This window comes from Caretta caretta, chromosome 4 (genome assembly GCF_965140235.1).
Source record: "Caretta caretta isolate rCarCar2 chromosome 4, rCarCar1.hap1, whole genome shotgun sequence".
Taxonomy (NCBI): domain Eukaryota; kingdom Metazoa; phylum Chordata; order Testudines; family Cheloniidae; genus Caretta; species Caretta caretta.
The window spans coordinates 77,039,865-77,058,737 of record NC_134209.1 but is presented as its reverse complement, the minus strand read 5'-3'; the positions used below and the strand labels follow the sequence as shown (position 1 = coordinate 77,058,737).

Below are 18,873 nucleotides of genomic sequence, written 5' to 3'. Positions count from 1 at the left end.
AGTTCAGTGTTAACTTCTACAGTCAATCTCACAGACGTCAGAGTAGCAGCCATATTAGTCTGTATTCGCAAAAAGAAAAGGAGTACTCATGGCTCTGAAATTAATATTCCACAACCCTGATACTTTAGGATCATCTCTCATTTCAAGGGATATGTCTCAGTTTAGTTTCAAATTTAGTCATGATACCACATCTATTGTAAATTATTTTACCTCAGAAGTCCTGAACGTGGAAAGAGCGATTGGTAGGAAGTATTTAAGAAAGATTTGAATCCCGTATGACTTGACATTTTTTTTACTTTCTTTTAGTCTTGTGCTTCCAATTCCGTTTTACTCCCATGTAGCAGTCCACATGCATTCCCAGATATATTGAGAATTACCATGCAATTAGGAACACTAATACCTTAACAAAATAGAATATCCACGTCAGTAAATTGATCTGTATTTTGAACATCCTGGCTGTTAAAAGCCTGATAAAATTCATTGTTGCTGCTTTCAAATAGCACCCTAATGCCATTTGTCTTCAGAGTCATGTTAGTGCCAGAAAAATGAACCAAGAAAGCAGCCCCCTTTATTATTGGAAAACTGTATTAAGTGGCTTTTGAGATAAATTGGAACAGATTTAAAAAACAAATGATACACTGTATTGAAAGGGCATCTAAATATAAAGCGTTGATCAAATTAAGATTTCTACCATTACTTTAGAACATTTTGCTAATGCATCATCATTTAAATGCCACTAAGATTTTTTTTAAAAAATATGTATCTTTAGCTCTGTCAAGTTCTGACACCCCAGACAGTAGGATAAATTAAAAAGGAGACAGAAAGAACAGAAAGCTAATTCTTCACAATCTAGTAATATATTTTTAAATGCCAAGTGTTTTATCTAGTTGTCAAAAAGACTTTCATCAGTGTAAAGTCAATATTAGATCATGACAAATTGTTAGAGGTTGGAGAATTGGAAAGAAGACAAAGCATGGATTACAAAAATTTTATACCGTTAAGTTTAAGAGACTTTCTCTCTTAGCATCAGCGATGGCCTACTTAAGATGTCACTGACTCGCCCCCCACCCCCAAATCTTAGAGTGTATGAAATCAGTGGGTTTAAGTCAATGGCCTATATATATATATAATGGCCATTGACTTAAATATATATATATATATATATATATATAATATATCCTATACTTTGAAACTTTGTCAAAACACATATTTTAATTCTGCAAAGGAGCATAGTATGATCAAAGTGTGCATAGCATATTGCTGCGTAACGAAGAATTGTTACTCATGAATAGAAAGATGCAGAAATGTCAGGAAGAGCACTACTATGGTAACACACTTCTCCGTAATTATTAAGATCTTTACTGCAGTATGTTTTTTTTCCTGACCAGTATAGTTACTGAATTTGGCTTTAAATATATTCAGTCTCCTAATAACTACTGGTGTTGAACATAGCCCAGTAAGCGTTTGCCTATTTACCTAATGGATATAGACATTTTTGTTACAAAACCACCTCCTTACAACATGTAGAATGTTTTTTTCCTCAAAGGATAGTGTTGCAAAGAAGAAGGATAAAATTTAAAGTGACTGACAAATTTGAAAATAAAGCCCCTTTTGAGGTGTTTCAAATTTGAAATACAAAGGTTGAGTGCTCAGCCTGTTGTGAAAATCAAGCTCCAGAAAAAGGCATGTCCTGTTTAGTATCCAGTATCAGTAGTCTTTGTAGGCATATTTATGATTATTAAATACGCTATTGAAAGGATGGGAGGAGTGGGAATCTAAGCACAGGATTAGGAAACAAATTCCTGAGTTGTCATTTTGCTGTGAGTCTTGGACAGCTAATTTGGGGCTTGATTCGGCACTCACACAAGTCTGACATCAGATTAACAGTTTTATTCACAAAGAGTAAAACTGAATGCAGGTTAAGTTGAGCAAATGAGTGTATCCATGTTCAGTGTTACATGGCACTGCTGGCATAAGCGACCAGCCCCTCCTGCAAAAGTGCTACACCCAATCCTTTCCCCAATGCATTACACTGGAGTGTCAGTGGCTCTCCTGTCTTGTAGTACTTCAGGACGGAGGCATCCATTATCATTTGTTTCAGCATGTCAGATGCTTGCTGTTGGGAACCTGCCCAGTCCCACTATTCCTTGTGAGCTGATGTATGGGTTCTGCTTCCCCAGCCAGCTCCAGACAAATTTTCTGTTGAAGTTCTCTCATTCCCATGAAGTGCTATACCCCTTTCACATCAACTGGCATGTCTGTGACTGCCTTGATCCTGTTGTGATCTACTTTCAGTCCTTCTGCTGGAAGCTGTTGTCCAATGTAGGTCACCTCATGCTGTCTGAGTTGCATTTTTTTCTGGGCTGAGTTGTTCTTGTTCCTGCATTGCTGTAGGAAAGCTTGGAGCTTTCTTTCATGGTCTCCTTCAGATTTTACATCATTGCTCCTTTCACTTACAATGAGGATGATACTTGCAATTATTTTCACCCCAGGCAGTCCTTCCAGCACTTTGGTGAGTCTCCTCTGGAACACCTCTGTGTTATACCCATCAGCCTGCACATCTATCTATAGCAACCAAATGGAGTTGTGAAGATTGTCAACATGCCATACTCTTTATCCAGGCTTTTGTGCCAAAGCCCATTCCTTACCTAGCAGACTGTAAAGATTCTAGCTTGGTAAAGTTCTGGCAAGATGTCATCAATTGTGAGCATCTTTTCAATGCTTGCTTAGAAACTTTGAGTCTGTGTAGATGCATCACACGTCTAATGGCTTTTTTTACCACCACCATGCTGCTTACCCAGGCTGTACTGGTCTCTGTAGCTGGTATGATACCCCTACTCTGCAGACTTTTGAGTTTCTTGTGTACTGGGTTACACAGTGAAACTGGAATTTTACTTTGTAGTAAGCACACAGGTTCCACTGTGGGGTCTACTTCAAGTCAGAGCTTTCCTTTGAGGCACCTGTTGTCCATGAAAACAACATCCCCATATGCTTTTAAAATGGTCTCCATTGTCCATGGGACTCCCCCTTTTTGCACTGTATCCTAATCAGATCCCTGGCTTGTATGGCTGTATTCCCCAAGAGGGGTCTATGGTGCTTATCCACCACCACAAACTTCAGTTAGTAAAACTGTTATTTTTTCAGTTTAGTTACTATGAGGTCACATTTTCCTCTGGGCTGGATTATGCTCTCATTGTACAATATTGGCACGTGCCTGCTTTTTGTCATGTGGCTGAGTCCAATTCAGCCCAAGCAATCTCACTGCAGGAGGCCCAGCTAGCCAGCTGAAATTGCACATTTCCCTATTAACTTTATTGCATGCACGGAAGTTGGTATTGTCCCTGGTTGCTTTCCTGTCCCAACAATCTGAAACTGATATTCTCTAGGACTGAAGGAGCACCATGAAGTCATTACTGCTCTCTAACAGGCCATCCCCCTCTTGTAAATGACTGACAGGTCCCAGAAAGATTCATTCTCTGCTCTTGCACACTCTACTAAAGTGGTTTAACTTGCCACATTCCTTGCAGCGCTGTCCTAGTGTGGGGCACTCCTCCTTTACCTGGTCATTCTGTCTCCCACAGTAAATACATCTCGCTGTGGGTGTGGCAGCCCAGGGTTCCTAGGATTGCTGTGAGGCTTGAGGCAGTGGTGAGCTTGAGTGCTGAAGCCCTTTCTGCTTTGTTCCCCAGTAACTCAAAGTAACAGTTACACTTCCTTGCTGCTCTTGTCCTACTGCATAGCCAGCTGTGTGTGCTGGACTTCCTCTTTCCCACTGCGTCTGTTGCTTGGCTACATTTGTATCCACAAAATCCAGAGCAGCTTCAGACAGTTCCATGTCTCACACTGCCAGCTGCTGTAGTGCAGGGAATTTACAGCTTAGACCGCCACCATTCACAGAGTGAAGCAGAATGCAGTTTAAGTTGAACAAGTGAAACTTTAACTAATCTTTGGCACTGCTCTGTCCATGTGGCTGGGTTGCTTCCAGCTTTTCTCCCAGCATTCCCTGTTTCACTGGTGTGCTGTCAAATGTAATCCTTTCGGGGTTGGAACCTTTACATACACTGAACCTCTATCACTTGAGCTAATGGAGTAACTGGTAGCAGTGGTACATTATCCTCTTTCTGTGGACCAGTGTTAGAGGGGGGTGCAGTGGTGCTGGAACATTTTTTAATTGTGGAGGTGCTGAAAGCCAGTCCCCTTACCCCTGTCCACCCCCCACAGCTGAGGCTGGCAGCCAGGCGTGTGGGGGCTGGTGGCCAGGACCCCGCACCCCTAGTTCCTGCCCCTATGGGGGGTGGAAGTCTTTGCCAATGGTGTTCATTTGCTGACAGCAGAGGAATGGGAAGATGCAAGCAACTTGGGTTCCATTCTAAGCTCTAGAGGGGAGGCTGCTCTAGTGGGCATAGATTCTTCTGACTGCTCCTCTCCCAAACTGGATTCCCTCCAACCTGTGCTAGTCCTGTCTCTTCCCAGCCCTTGCTCCTTATCCTGTCCCGGTGTCCAGGTTTCAAATCCCAGTCTTTCTCCTTGTTTCACCCCTGCCCCAGACTCCTTATACCAGTCCCAGTCTTCCTCCCCATCAACCCCCATTCCTTGTCTGCCCTCATGTGCTTGCAATCTGTCTCCCATTCCCTGTCCCAGTCTTCCTCCATGGACTCCTTGTCCAATGTATGTCATGCTTAACCCCCTGCTTCCTTGTCCTGGTCTCTTTGATCAGCCAGTCTCAGTTCTCCCTCCTATATCACAGCCCCATGTCAGATCACTCTCCTTTCTCTCCTACTCCACGGATTCAATCTCTCACTCTCCATTGCTCCTTACCAAATCTTGGTCTCCTAACTACCACTAGCCACTACTTCCTCTCTTACCTTGCAGTTCCAGTTCTCTCCCTAGGCTTCTTGCCCCAGTCTAGTCCTCTTGCTCTTCCCTGAGGTCCAGGTCTTTTCCCTTCTGCATCTGAATCAGGCAGTTTCTTTCTCTGTGCTATCTGGGCCAAGCAAAAGACAGTGACTTGAGAGCACAGGAGAGACAGTCTCTTTGGTCATGCATTGGCATGATCATGGTCTCAGCCCAGACCTTAATAGCCTAGAGCAGCAATTTCCAGGAAAATTCTCATCAACCCACAGCTGGAGAATGCCCAGTGTACATGGAATCTTCATAGAATTTAACTTTGATGCTGTAGCAAGTCTCTGAGTATGAGTCATATGTGATCTTTTAAAAAAAAGACTTGGATAAATGTCACTGGATTTTCACAGGGATGGCAAAAGGCACATCACTGACAAATGCCAGTGCCCTGCCAAATTACAAGTCTCTGCTCCAAAGCGTTAGGGTGCTAGAAAATGTTACTGGGATGTTTTCACATGGGCAAAACAATGTGTTTTCCCCTAACCTTTTTGTCTAAATCCACAGAACCATTTTGGCTGAAATTTAAAAAAAAAAAAAAAATCCTTTCGGAGTCTGACATCCAGCTCACACAATTTCAGCCCAGCCAGTTTAATTTGGCAAAGTTGTAACCAACTGAAGTGTAGGAAGTATAGGAAGTGTCAGGCAACCTTAATAATAGCAGTGCTACCAACCTGCCTAGAATATCTTGTTACTTTCTCCCTCCTCCTTTGACAGGGAGCCAGCATTGAAGTTGGACCATAGGGATACATTTTGATACTGATGAAACACACATGCATCTAAATTCTCACAGCTCACTGAAAAAGTATTGTGAAGTATAGCATATTAACTGGACCAAACTCTGAATAAGTCTGGACACAGTTTGGCCGCTAGAGGTGAGTTGAATGTTTATGTATCATACTACATTGAAAACATTACAAAGTATACATTTTGTGGGATTTTAAAACATCTCTTATTACATAGTCTTATTAGGAGTTGTATTTTGACTATGAGAAGCTTTTTAATTTGTGCAGTACTGACAACAGTGACGTATATAATCCAATTGAGAAATAATGATATTTATAATCTATTTTAAGTTTAGTTAATGTTTTGTTGGCAAAACTAGATAGTGTTCCAGAATGGAACACAAAGTGACATGGATTCCTTTGAGTGAAAGCATGACTTAATTGTGTAAATACTTAATTGTGCAAAATTTGTAAGAAAGGAAGACAATGTTAAACTTACGCGGTACATAAGTAAATACTTGCCTGTAGTGGTGGTCAGCTCAAAATCCATACAAACCCAAGCTTGGATCCACAAAGGGGGACATAGGTGTTTGACATTCTGGGGTACAATTCAGACCAGTGAAGGGTTGTCACCCTTGTCCTGCAACCTGGGGTGCTTCGTTATCCTTTGCTGCTGTAGCTCCCAACCTGGGCCCCTCACAAACAGCCAAACCACATGCACATCACACCCTGAGTGTCTGTGCATAGCTGCAGCCGGCCAGCACACTCAAGTCTCACTCTGGCTTCCAACAGCCTTGGTTACCACTTGCAGGGTGATCCCAACGCAATCCCAGTTCCGAATTTTCCTCCAAATATGTATTCTGCACAGTCCAGCCCTCTCCTGGGCATTTCAGATATTTTTAGGTCCATTGGCCCTGTGAGGGAACAATATCCAACGGTTTGTGACTTTAAATGTTGTTAACCAAATAATTCATAATACTGGATTAGTTTTGATTAAAGAATTAAAACAAGTTTATTTAACTGTAAAGAGAGGTTTTGGGTACAAGTATAAGGCATTAAAGTCAGAGCTGATTAGAAGAGAAATAAAGATAAAACATTGCCTAGTACTAGAACTTGGTTCAAAGTGAAATTCCTTACCATATGATCCCAGTAACATTGCTGACCAAATTCTCAGGCCAAGATTTGCTTCCAGCTTCCAAAGCTATTTCTTTTGTCATCTGAGCTGAAAGAGAGGTGGATAGGGAGAGATACCTTGGGGTGCTTTTGCCCCTCACTTTATAGAGTGCTGGGGATGCTGCAGCACCCCCTGGCTTGAAGTGGTTTCCATTATAGACCGTCTTTACAGTTTGATTCAATAGCTCTCAGCAGCCCCACTGTAAAAATTTGTTCCAGCACCCCTGGTGCACTTTATGAACTAATAATTACATACATAGACAGGAATTCTCTTCCAGCCTGAGACCATTACCTCCTTGGGGTTTGTACAGCATCTAGTATATTGTAGACACTGTTGGCAGCATTTCATAATCTGTCTCTGAAATGCAACAGCCTTTGCAGTGTTGATTAACTGTGCAGCCAGGTAACGGATACATGATAAGGGAGAGAAGGATTGTGTAGCTTCCTATATGTTACTTCTGAAATTTTACATCAAATCCTGGGCCTGCTCTCTCCAACTATGGCAGCTACCAAACTCTGCCCTCCTCACCCATGGGACAGACTCTGTGACTCCATTTTCTGGGTCTTCAGGGATGAAATTAATGGATAATTCCTACCTAACTCTTCATCAGCAGGATTCAGGAAGCTGTGCTTTATGGATAATGGTCAGTAAAGCATTAACTGCATCCTCAGTAACCTTCATTTATGGTTGATCATTCTGAAGTCGACCTGGGAGCTGAGCAAGGGTTGGGGGCCATTGAGTCAGCATTCCTGCTTCTAGGAGAAATGCCTTATTGGTGGGTGTGGAGAACTGATTTCATCTCACTCCAATCCAGCAGCTGCCCTAGCCTAGGTCTTTTTTGCTGGGAAAAGAAGCATTGCTATAGCCTCTTTTCCTGTCTCTTTCCCCTCCCCCGTCCTCTGAACCTAGAATCAGAGGATTGGAAGGGATCTCGAGAGGTCATCTAGTCCAGTCCTCTGCACTCATTGCAGGACTAGGTATTGTCTAGACCATCCCTGGCAAGTGTTTGTCTTACTTGCTCTTAAAAATATCCAATGATGGAGATTCCACAACCTCCCTAGGCAATTTATTCCAGTGCTTAACTACTCTGACGGTTAGGAGCTTTTCCCTCCATGTCTAACACTCCCTTTCTGCAATTTAAGCCCATTGCTTCTTTTTCTATCCTCAGAAGTTAGACATTTTTTCTCCCTCCTTCTTGTAACAATCTTTTATGTACTCAAAAGCAGTTATCATGTGCCTTCTTAGTCTTCTATTTTCCAGACTAAACAAATGCAATTTTTTCAATCTTCCCTCGTAGGTCATGTTTTCTAGACCTTTAATTATTTTTGTTGATCTTTTCTGGACTTTCTTCAATTTGTCCACATCTTTCCTGAAATGTGGCACCTAGAACTGGGCATGATACTCCAGTTGAGGCCTAATCAGCAAGGAGTAGAGCAGAAGAATAACTTCTCGTGTCTTGCTTACAACACTCTTGCTAATACATCCCAGAATGATGTTCGCTTTTTTTGCTAAAGTGTTATACTGTTGATTCCTATTTAGCTTATGGTCCACTATAACTCCCGGATCTCTTTCCTCAGTCCTCCTTCCTAGCCAGTCATTTCCCATTTTGTATGTACTGTATCAACATATTTTGTTGTGCTGGAGATGGTTTTCTTTGTACTGTTGCTGATGAAACAGTGGGCTCCCTTTTCTATGCTACCAGCAGGTGGCGGAACTGTCTTCTTGTAGCTGGGAAGTAGAAGGTCCCAAAATACATTGAGGATTTTTAGAGGTAATTAAAGAAAAGGAAGTCCAAACATATCTAATACTTCCCTTGACCTTCATTAATATCAGCCACATTGCATTCAAGTACAGTCATGCTTTCAAACACTTAAAAGAAATGCTCAGTTAATCAGGGACATCTATAGACAATGAGTGTTAAAATGGGTGATACAGTAGATATTTTATATCTATTTAGGAGTGGGGAGACTTGGGCTGAAATGTGTTTGCCGTAAAAGAAATATACTAAAAGATCAAGAAATTACTCAGATTGCACTTCAGAGCATCCAAAGCCCTGAATTTGTGGAGGTCTAGGCAGTGCTAATGCTTCTAATGCTTTCTGTGGAAGCTAATGATTTTGCATTATATATTCAGAAAGGTGGCAACCCTACCTAGCAGCACATTCTTATCTGTTTTCTTCACAAGAATAGAGAGCATGATTAATGTAGCTTGATTCAGATGCACAAGCTGTTTATTATGTTTCAAACATGCAGATTATTTGTGGGTGGCATACTTTCTCTTATTGTGCTTTTGTATCTGGAATCATTTGCCATTTGATTTGAACTTCAATTTAGTCAGCGCAGCATTTCAATTTAGAGGAAAATTGGACACTCTTATAAAATAACTTTGCAGCAGGATTTTAGATATATGGAAATGTATATAATTTATATTCTTCTTGTTATGCAACAAATTGTAGAGTAACGTTTTGACTTTGTCCCTCAGAATTGTTCAGGATCACTTTAAAAAAAAAAAGACTCAATTTTTTTCAAAAATATTAAGGAAGGTATTCCGTAGATAATGTGTGGCTTACAGGGATGGCATTTTGAAAGAGGCTTTTGTATATTTGCTCTCATGAGAGCAAATATACAAGTGACATGAAATTCTAAGTAAAAACAGAAATTTCCCCTTAACTAGTGGATGGAAAGTGACCTCAGGTGAGTTAAAAATGGAGTGTCAGCTGTAATTTTGAATTTCTTGGCTTTGAATTTTATCGTAACACCTTTCCTGAGTTCAGGTATAAGGTATGGAGACAGCTGCATGAGGTGCTACATGCATGTGGTACCAAAACCACCTTGGGACTGCTGCGATTCCTCTCCTGAGCCTTTTTTCTCCTTCTGTGGACAATATATCCACCGGGCTAATTGACTTCAGAAGCATTTATTTGTCCCTTTTGTGTAACTGTTAATTTCTTCTCAAACATGCTCCACGTGAATCTTCTGTGTAGTGCCCTTTATGTGATAAGGGTGTGTGTGAGATGAGTGCAGTGGTTTGGAATAATGCCCCCCCCTCACATTTTTACACCCTCAGCCTGCTAAGCTGAGGGTGTAAAAATGTGAGGGGGGGGACAGAATGATGATTTATAATCTCTTTTAGATGCTACTACAAATATTCAAATCAAAGCAGAAAGGAAAAATCACTCACCTGAAACAATGCTTATGTAAGGTGTGGTTCTACTTCTATCAGCATGCAGCTTTTGTAGCAGAGGGGCCTATATATAAACCTTGAATTTGGAATCCAAACCAGCTTTTGGATCTACAATTCACCTTTGGGACCCCTACATCTACAAAGGGCCAAACCATCCCATCCTCTAATAGGACACCCTGAACTTTTTAATTGGTGGGGAATGGGCCAGACGGTCATTTGAAGGGCATATGTACACTTCAAACTTAAGTCCACATCCAGCCGCCATAGTAATCAAGTCGATAGTGCATGTCCACACCACACTCCTTGTGTCAGTGGATTGTGTTCTCACTAGCAACACTTGCATCGATGCTGACAGCAGTGCACCATGAGTCGCTATCCAACAGTGCTACTCGCTGCAGAGGTTTTGGGAAGGGCTTGCAATGCCTCATGGGACCAAAATATTTTCTCAGGGGAGGCTTAGAATGTGGCTTCAATGTCCCATGATGCAGTTTTCACCCCCCCTCCCCGATCTCAACTGCAAACTGTAATATTTCGTGCCTTTTTTCAAAAAGGCTGGCATAGCCACATGTACGCCATCTCCTGAGAAGCATGGATCCCACTCTTGTTGTGAGCATTACAAACACCATTTGCCTTATGCTGCAGTATTTCCAGAGGCAGCAGAGGAGCCACCACATGGCAATGTCCTTCAAGCAGCCCTGCTGGAATTCATAGAATGAAACAATTCCCGGTTGCTGCTGCAGTCATGCAGCAACTGGACATGGTGGAGCTCCATTTCTGGTCCTCAGAAACAAATACCGACTGGTGAGATTGCACTGTTCTGAATTTATGGGATGACTATCAGTGGTTGCAGAACTTCTGCATTCACAAGGCCACTTTCCAGGAACTATGTGCAGAATTTTCCCCAGCCCTGCAGTGCAGTGACCATAAAATGAGACCTGTTCTGACCGTGGAGAAGCGAGTGGCAATTGCTGTGTGGATGCTGGCAACGCCAGACTGCTACCAGTCAGTGGGGAATCAATTTGGGGTTGGTAAGTCCACTGTGGAGCTGTTGTGATCCAAGTCCACGGGGCCATTAATTGCCTTTTGGTAAGAAGGGTAGTGACTCTTGGCAATGTGCAGGATATATTGGATGGTTTTTCTCTAACTGCAGGGGGGTGATAGATGGCATGTATATCCCTATCTTGGCACCAGACCATCTTGGCAAAGAGTACAATAGCAGAAAGGGATACTTTTTTTTACTGGTGTTGCAAGCACTGGTGGATTACCAGTGGGGCGTTTTACTGACATGAATGTGGGATGATCAAGAAAGGTCCGTGATGCCTGCATCTTTAAGAACACGGGTCTGTTCAGAAAGCTGCAAGCGGTGAATTTTTTCTGGAACACACAAAAATCATTGGTGATGTTGAAATACCAGTAGTAATCCTGGGAGACCCAGCATACGCCTTGCTCCCATGGCTCATGAAGCTGGAAACCTGGACAGCAGCAAGGAATGGTTCAACAATGGGCTGAGAATGGTGATTGAATGTGCCTTTGGCTGTTTAAAGGGTCGCTGGTGCAGTGTGTGGTTAGACCGCAGTGAAAGCAATATCCCCATGTCTGCTGTGGGCTCCATAATATCTCAGAGACAAAGGGTGAGAAGTTTCCATAGGGGTGGGGTGTAGAGGCAGATAAGCTGGCTGCTAATTTAGAACAGCCAGATATCCGGACAATGAGAAGAGCACAGCATGGAGCATTGTATGCGCACCTTTCATTGCTAGTACCCTCCCCTGACATGGAGTGGAAGGGATATAGCTCTCCCCCGCCCTCCACCTCCTGGAACATTTGGGAGAGGGGGAATACAATGATGCAGGAATGCTGTTCTGCAGGAACTGCTGAGGAAGTCTAGCTTCAAGGTGTTTCTCCTGAATGTCTACCAGTTGCCCCAACGTGTCTGTCTCTTCTTTTAGAATCCCTAACATCTCCTGCTGCGTGCCACGCTCATGCTCCTGGTCTTCTCTCTTGCTTGCAATGTCCATGTCTGATTTTTCAGAGAGAAATCCTCCACGCCCTCTGCTTGGTGTCCACTGTCCCAGAGGCATTCATAAACATGTTATCAAATGTTCTTTTTCGCATTCTTCTAATGTGGGACAGCCTTTTCTCTGGTGTGGAGGATGAGATGAAGGCCGTACTTTCAGTTGTAAGATATGGAAAACACAAAGCAATCATTGTCCGTGCATAACCAGGGTCTAGTGCACAGCTGATGTATAAAAATCACTCCCCTTATTCCACTGAAGTAAAAGGTAGAACATTTTCATTTACACAAGGCAGTCATTGACTTGGCTTGCTCTACCAGGCATGGTGAATATGGTCTGGGGACAGAGGTGCTGGATTCTCTGCAGCTTTGGGTGGGCAACCCGTGATGAGAGCACAAGTTTAATGGCCCCCGGCCCTTTGTAACATGGATGTTGTGTGGCAATCAGGAACCACTGTTGACTCTCCCAAACTGCAAGCCTTGGCAGAGGCAGTGCAGGAGGTCGGTTTATGGTGGCGAGAGTGCACAAGCAAATTTCCCTTCCGCCAGAACCCCTTCCCCCGTTTCGCTGTTGCTAGCTTTGGGCCAAGGCTTGCAGCTTCTAAGTTCAATGATGATCCCTGCCACCCCCACTGCCGACATGTCTGGGAAACCCGTGAAGGAGCAGAAAAGCACAGTGGAGGTGGAATCACATGCACTACTGTTTGCAGTCCAAGAAATTGAAATGAAAATGGCTGCCATATCCCCTGAGTTGACCCTATGTGATATCAGCCCTCTGAGGGTAACAGAGGTGGGAAGAGAACTGATGCTGCAAACATCCAGGTAAGAACTCGATCCTTATGCTATGTACTGCAGTGATGCCAGCAGAACTAAAGTCATAGAGTGGCTGGCTCCCTTTATAGGAGATGATATGATGGGATAGCCTAATTTTGGCAATTAATTGATCTTCAACTACTAGCAGTAGATATGCCCAATGGCTTGTGATGGAATGTTAGATGGGGTGGGATGTGAGTTACTATAGAGAATTCTTTCCTGGGTGTCTGGCTGGTGAGTCTTGCCCACATGCTCAGGGTTTAGCTGATCGCCATATTTGGGGTTGGGAAGGAATTTTCTGGCAGGGCAGATTGGCAGAGGCCCTGTGGGAGGGGGAGGTTTCACCTTCCTCTGCAGCGTGGGGCATGGGTCACTTGCTGGAGGAGTCTCTGCACCTTGAAGTCTTTAAACCACGATTTGAGGACTTCAATAGCTCAGACATAAGTTAGGGGTTTGTTACAGGATTTGGTGGGTGAGATTCCTTGGCCTGTGTTGTGCAGGAGGTCAGGCTAGACAATCATAATGGTCCCTTCTGACCTTAAAGTCTAATCTATGACCCCTAATCAGAGAAGCCCCATCCCCTAATCAGGGCTAAGCTTCTCTCAGCACACTGCCCCTACCAGCCTCTACAAATGCCTTCTGCTCCAACAGAACTCCCACTCAAACTCCCCTGTTTACAGCTCTGTTTGCTGGCTCCTGTGCAACTGCAGCAGTCTGTCTAATACTGGAGTGGCGAGGGAAAATGTCCTGCTGTGGAAGAAATAAGGCAGTCCTCCCCGGAAACCTTCTGCACTGGACTGTGAAACTTTCCTGGAGATATCCCCCACAATATTTTGGAATTGAATACTCACCAGAGGTGCCTTCCCTGGCATCATGCTCAGCCATATGCAGTTCTGTGACTGGCTGGACTTGGACTGCTCCGGGGCTTCAAACAGCTCCTGGCTCTCCAGGAGAATGGATCCCCTGCACACCTATATCCCATTCTCCTCTTCCTCATTCAAGACCACCACCTCAGTGTTGCCTGCAGTGGGTCAGGACTCCGACTTCTCAGAGGTATCTGTGCTGCTCTTGGGGGTCGTTGTGGTGTCTCTGCTGAGAACTGCATGCAGCTCATTGTAGAAGCGGCATGTCAGTGGTGCAGAACCAGAGTGACTGTTCATATTTCTTGTCTTCTGGTATACCTGCCGAGCTCTTTCATTTTCACGTGGCCCTGCTGTGTGTCCCTGGTGTAGCCCTTGTCACCCGTGCCCTGTGCAATCTTTTAGTAGATGCCTACGTTTCTATGGCTGTACTGGAGCTGTGCCTGTACAGACTTTCCTTCCCACAGACCAATAAGACCTGGCACTCCCTGTGTACTCTAGACTGGAGCGTGTTTGGCTGCCATGATCAGCTGTGCTGGCAAGCTCTCCACGCTGATGAAACAGAAAATTGGGAATTCAAAAGTTCCTGGTGCTTTAACAGGGGAGGGGCTGTTTCCTGTGTACCTGGCCACTGAGCAGAGACGATGAAAACATTCACCCAGAGTGGTCACAGTGGAGTATTATGGGATACCACCTGGAGGCCATTAAAGTTGACCTAAGCAATGCACTGTCTTCTCTGCTTTGTCGTTGACCTAATAATGTGGATTTAAGTGCTATGGCTCTCATGCAGGTGGAGTAATTAAGCCAAAGTGGCAGGAAAGTTACGTCTGTAGAATGGTCCTGGTAATGGAGACACAGACATTTATAAGGCAGCCTAACTCTGCAGTGTAGACCAGGCTTAAGTGACTCAAGCCCATTTTGAACTTGCATGCTGGTATATATGGATTATAGCATTCTATGCCTTGAGCTTTGTAAATATTGCTGGTTTGTGAAACATCTAGGTGAAGACATTGATTAGAACCAAAGGATGTTGAACTGAAATGCTAATGATGCTGAATGATTAAAATTAGGTTATATTAAAATTTGTTTTGACTTTGCTCTTTCTGAATTAATCAAGCTTGTCATGCTGCTGGTTGTGTACTTTTTCATTAGCAGGATGTCTGTATAAATCTGATAGGAATGAATATATTTTCCAGAGTTTACTACTGGTCAATCCATGATATTCTCACTATAATGACTAAATTATTGTCACAGTACATAAAGGAGGAAGTGAGTGATGAAACATGTCACTTTCTTTATGCCATGCAAAACTTGGATTTAATTTATGAAAACTAATTACAATTAGCAAATTAAAGTAATATAGGTTTGCTTCCTAATTAGCCAAAAGGATTGTGAAACGTATTCTGCCACATAGCAACTTACAAGCCTGCGAAGTATATTGCAAGAATCTGTGGAAGGCAGCAAGATATACTGGACTGATGACTAATAGACTCCGGGCTGTCAGATATCCCTGAAGAATATTTTAAATCATTTCCCCACATCCCTTCAACAAGGAGAATGTTGACAGCCTCTCTGTAAACCTGGGCTCATGAGCTCCCTGCACATGAAAGGCTAAAAGGGCAGTGTCGTAAATGAGCTGCATCAACACAGTGTGTGTGTTGAAGTGTTTAAGGGACACAAGTGTGCAGTTAGAACAAAGATCTGGCTGTGGTTTCACTACCTAGATAATTCATGTCTGTGAAAAACAAATCCTTTCATTAGTGGTGTTAGTTGTACAGATGTGGCTTCTATGATCCTTTTTAGATGAGCTTTAAATAAGTCAACGGGATCACTTAGAAGGCCTAAAAAGAGAGATTCAAGGCTTCTAAATAAGTGTCTTTAGGAGAACTTCTTACTAGTCTGTAGCACGGCATTTATGCATAGTTAATATAGTAAGACTTTAGGGCTTGCTTCCGCTCTTGGAAGTGGAGTGCTCAGAGTCTGGATCCAGATGAAGAGTTGAATGTTCTTAATGTTCAGGGGATGATTGGATTAAAGATTTTCATTTAGGGCCATTAAATAGTACAAGTAGTAACTAGCACTCCTATTTTACAACTGCAAAAACTGACCTGCAGGGCCAAATTCTGCTCTGTTGCTCTGGAATTATACAGGTATAATTGTGTAAAATCTGTCTTATAGAATTACTGATGCAAGGCCACGTAGCAAGGCAGTGCCAGATCCAAAAGTGAAATATTTGGAGTACCTGAATTCTAATCCCATGCTATTTCTCTAGTACAATATATTGAGTCCTAACCTTGCAAGTATTTGCAAGGTTAACATAGTGCTTATGCAACTCACAAACCTTTTGGGTATGGTGTTCTGACCCATCTAGTGGCACCGAGACCACTTCGAGTTAAAATGAGTCTGCTCTATAGCCTTAGCTAAGACAAAGTTGGCTTTTAGCTCATGCTGTAGAGGCTCATGCACTAAGCTCCAGAGGTCCCCTTGGTTGATCCCGCCCGCTGACGACCGCGGTCTGTCAGTGTTACATGGGGATGAAAGTAAGTGGAGTGACTTACCGGTACGCTGGGGCCAGGTCTGGCCCCTGGAAGGGGCGGGGCTAGGGCGGAAGGGGCGGGTCTGTGGGGGTTAGAGCCAGCCCACCCTGTAAGGTAAGTGCCCCACCCCTCCTTCTCCTCTGCCTCCTGCCCCCTTCCCCCACCAGGGTAGCAGCAGCAGCCCGGGGCTCCGGGGGCTATTTAAAGGGCCCGGGACTCCCTTGCTTCTTCTGCCCCGGTCCTTTAATTAGCTGCCAGAGCCCTGGGGAAGCAGCGGGGCTCCAGCAGCTATTTAAAGGACCGGGGCAGTAGAAGCAGGGAAGCCGTAGGCCCTTTAAATTGCCCCTTGGGGAAGCCAGGCTGCCCCAGTACAATGCACCGGCTCTTGCTGGTACGCTGTACCGGGGCGTACTGGCTTATTTTCACCTCTGGTGTTACAGTTAGTGCTGAAAGTAATCTCACTAAGGTAAAGTACTTGACAAGATGGGTGGAAGCTGGATTTTAGTGTCTGGAGGGAAGAGGAACTAGGCTGGGTCAATTTTGATATGAAGAGGAATGACTGTAAATTAGAAAAAAGGTGTAGATACATTTTCTTGGGCTTACATTAGTTACTACTATCCAACATGCGTGTGATACCTGTTTATTGCTCTTCCTAACCAAATAGTAGATTCAGAGCAAATGAAGACCCATGCAATTGGAAAAAGTAGCATTGTATTCATGTACATTGCAGGTCTTTTCCCTTGTATACAGTATTCTTTCTCAAAATGTATTATAAACAGTAACACATCATATGAACACACTTGCTTTTCATTCCCTCTTCTCCATCACGCAATATGCAGAGGTCTAACCATCCTGCTGAAAGTTATTTCCTCCCCAAAAGCATATGATTGATTTAAAAATAAAAGGGGGAAAAACTTTGTGTGGTGGTTTAACCTCAATGCCTATGAAAAATGGAAACCTCCTAGTTAGAACTTTTGGGTGGATACATTTCCATCACAGTGGGATAAAGCACTGCACTGGGACTCAGGAGAACTATTTTGTATTCTCAGCTGTGTCAGTGGCCTGCTGGTGAACTTGAGCAAATCACTTCACCTTGCTGTGTCTCCTTTATCCCCATTTTACAGAAGGGAGAAAAGATACTGACCTCCTTTATAAAGTACATGTTTTTGTAATAATTATTATTACATTATATAATGACTGCTTCACATAAGGTGAATTGAGGTTTTTGTTGCACCTAAGAGTTTGTTTCTTCAAATACAAGGGTCAGGGGAATTCTCTTCTAGTAACCGAGGGCAGAATTTGGCTGTAACAGCTAAAAGGATCTTCCATATGCAAATACCCAACTACCTGCAGTTGCAGATTTCTTGTAGTGAGGTTTTTTTATATGCAGATCTTGTGTAAGTATTAAATGTTCATTATGAGTCAGCTGTTTTTTGTAGTGGCCATATGTCAAGGTTTCTTCCCCACTCTGAACTCTAGGGTACAGATGTGGGGACCTGCATGAAAAACCCCCTAAGCTTATTTTTACCAGCTTAGGTTAAAACTTCCCCAAGGTACAGACTATTTTTTTCTTTTGTCCCTGGACTTTATTGCTGCCACCACCAAACGTCTAACAAATATAACCAGGAAAGAGCCCACTTGGAAATGTCTTTCCCTCCAAAATCCCCCCAAGTCCTACACCCCCTTTCCTGGGGAAGGCTTGATAAAAATCCTCACCCATTTGCATAGGTGAACACAGACCCAAACCCTTGGATCTTAAGAACAATGAAAAAGCAATCAGGTTCTTAAAAGAAGAATTTTAATTAAAGAAAAAGTAAAAGAATCACCTCTGTAAAATCAGGATGGTAAATACCTTACAGGGTAATCAGATTCCAAACATAGAGAATCCCTCTAGGCAAAACCTTAAGTTACAAAAAGACACAGAAACAGGAATATACATTCCATTCACCACAGCTATTTTACCAGCAATCAAACAAAACAGAATCTAACTAGATTGCTTATTAACCCTTTACAGGAGTTCTGACCTGCAGTCCTGCTCTGGTCCCGGCAAAAGCCACACCCCCACCCACCTTTGTTTTTTCCCCCGCTCCAGCTTTGAAAGTATCTTGTCTCCTCATTGGTCATTTTGGTCAGGTGCCAGTGAGGTTATGTTTAGCTTCGTAACCCTTTACAGATGAAAGGGTTTTTCCTCTGGCCAGGAGGGATTTAAAGGTGGTTAGCCTTCCCTTTATATTTATGACACCATATAATAGCACAGGTAACCATATTGCATTACAATAACTGTGAATACTCATCTCCTTGAAGTTACACACTGCTTTAGGGTTTTACTAGATCAGGACTCTAAACATGTTTACATGTTGGACCTACTAGTTTACATACATAAACACCTGCCTGAATGGGTGTGCAAGTGCAGTGAATGGCTGATCTTATGAGATCTTTGTCCCCTCCCAGTGGAGGATGGTTAACACTTTCTAGAGGCATTCTGCACTTTTGCAGTAATGGAACCTAATTGCACACATGATACATAGGTGCTATGATGGTAGGGGCCATCGAAGAGTGGCAGAAGTTAGTTAATATTGTGATCTCTGAAAACTTTTGCCTCTGCCCTATGTAAAATCGGGGGGGGGGGGGGAAAGAGAGGATAGACCTTTTTAGTGGACAACTAATAGCA

At 43.2% G+C, this 18,873-nt stretch overlaps 1 protein-coding gene across 9 annotated transcripts in view; it reads left to right on the top strand.

Moving 5' to 3' along the window:
• Nucleotides 1-18,873, top strand: part of MARCHF1 (membrane associated ring-CH-type finger 1) — a 493,572-nt gene that overhangs the window by 82,565 nt on the left and 392,134 nt on the right. The window contains exon 4 of one of the 9 annotated variants that reach the window (XM_075127786.1): nucleotides 5,617-5,774. The exons of the other annotated variants lie outside the window; for them this stretch is intronic. The gene's annotated coding sequence lies outside the window, so the exon portion shown is untranslated. The remainder of the gene's footprint in view (nucleotides 1-5,616; nucleotides 5,775-18,873) is intronic. 9 annotated transcript variants of the gene reach the window in all.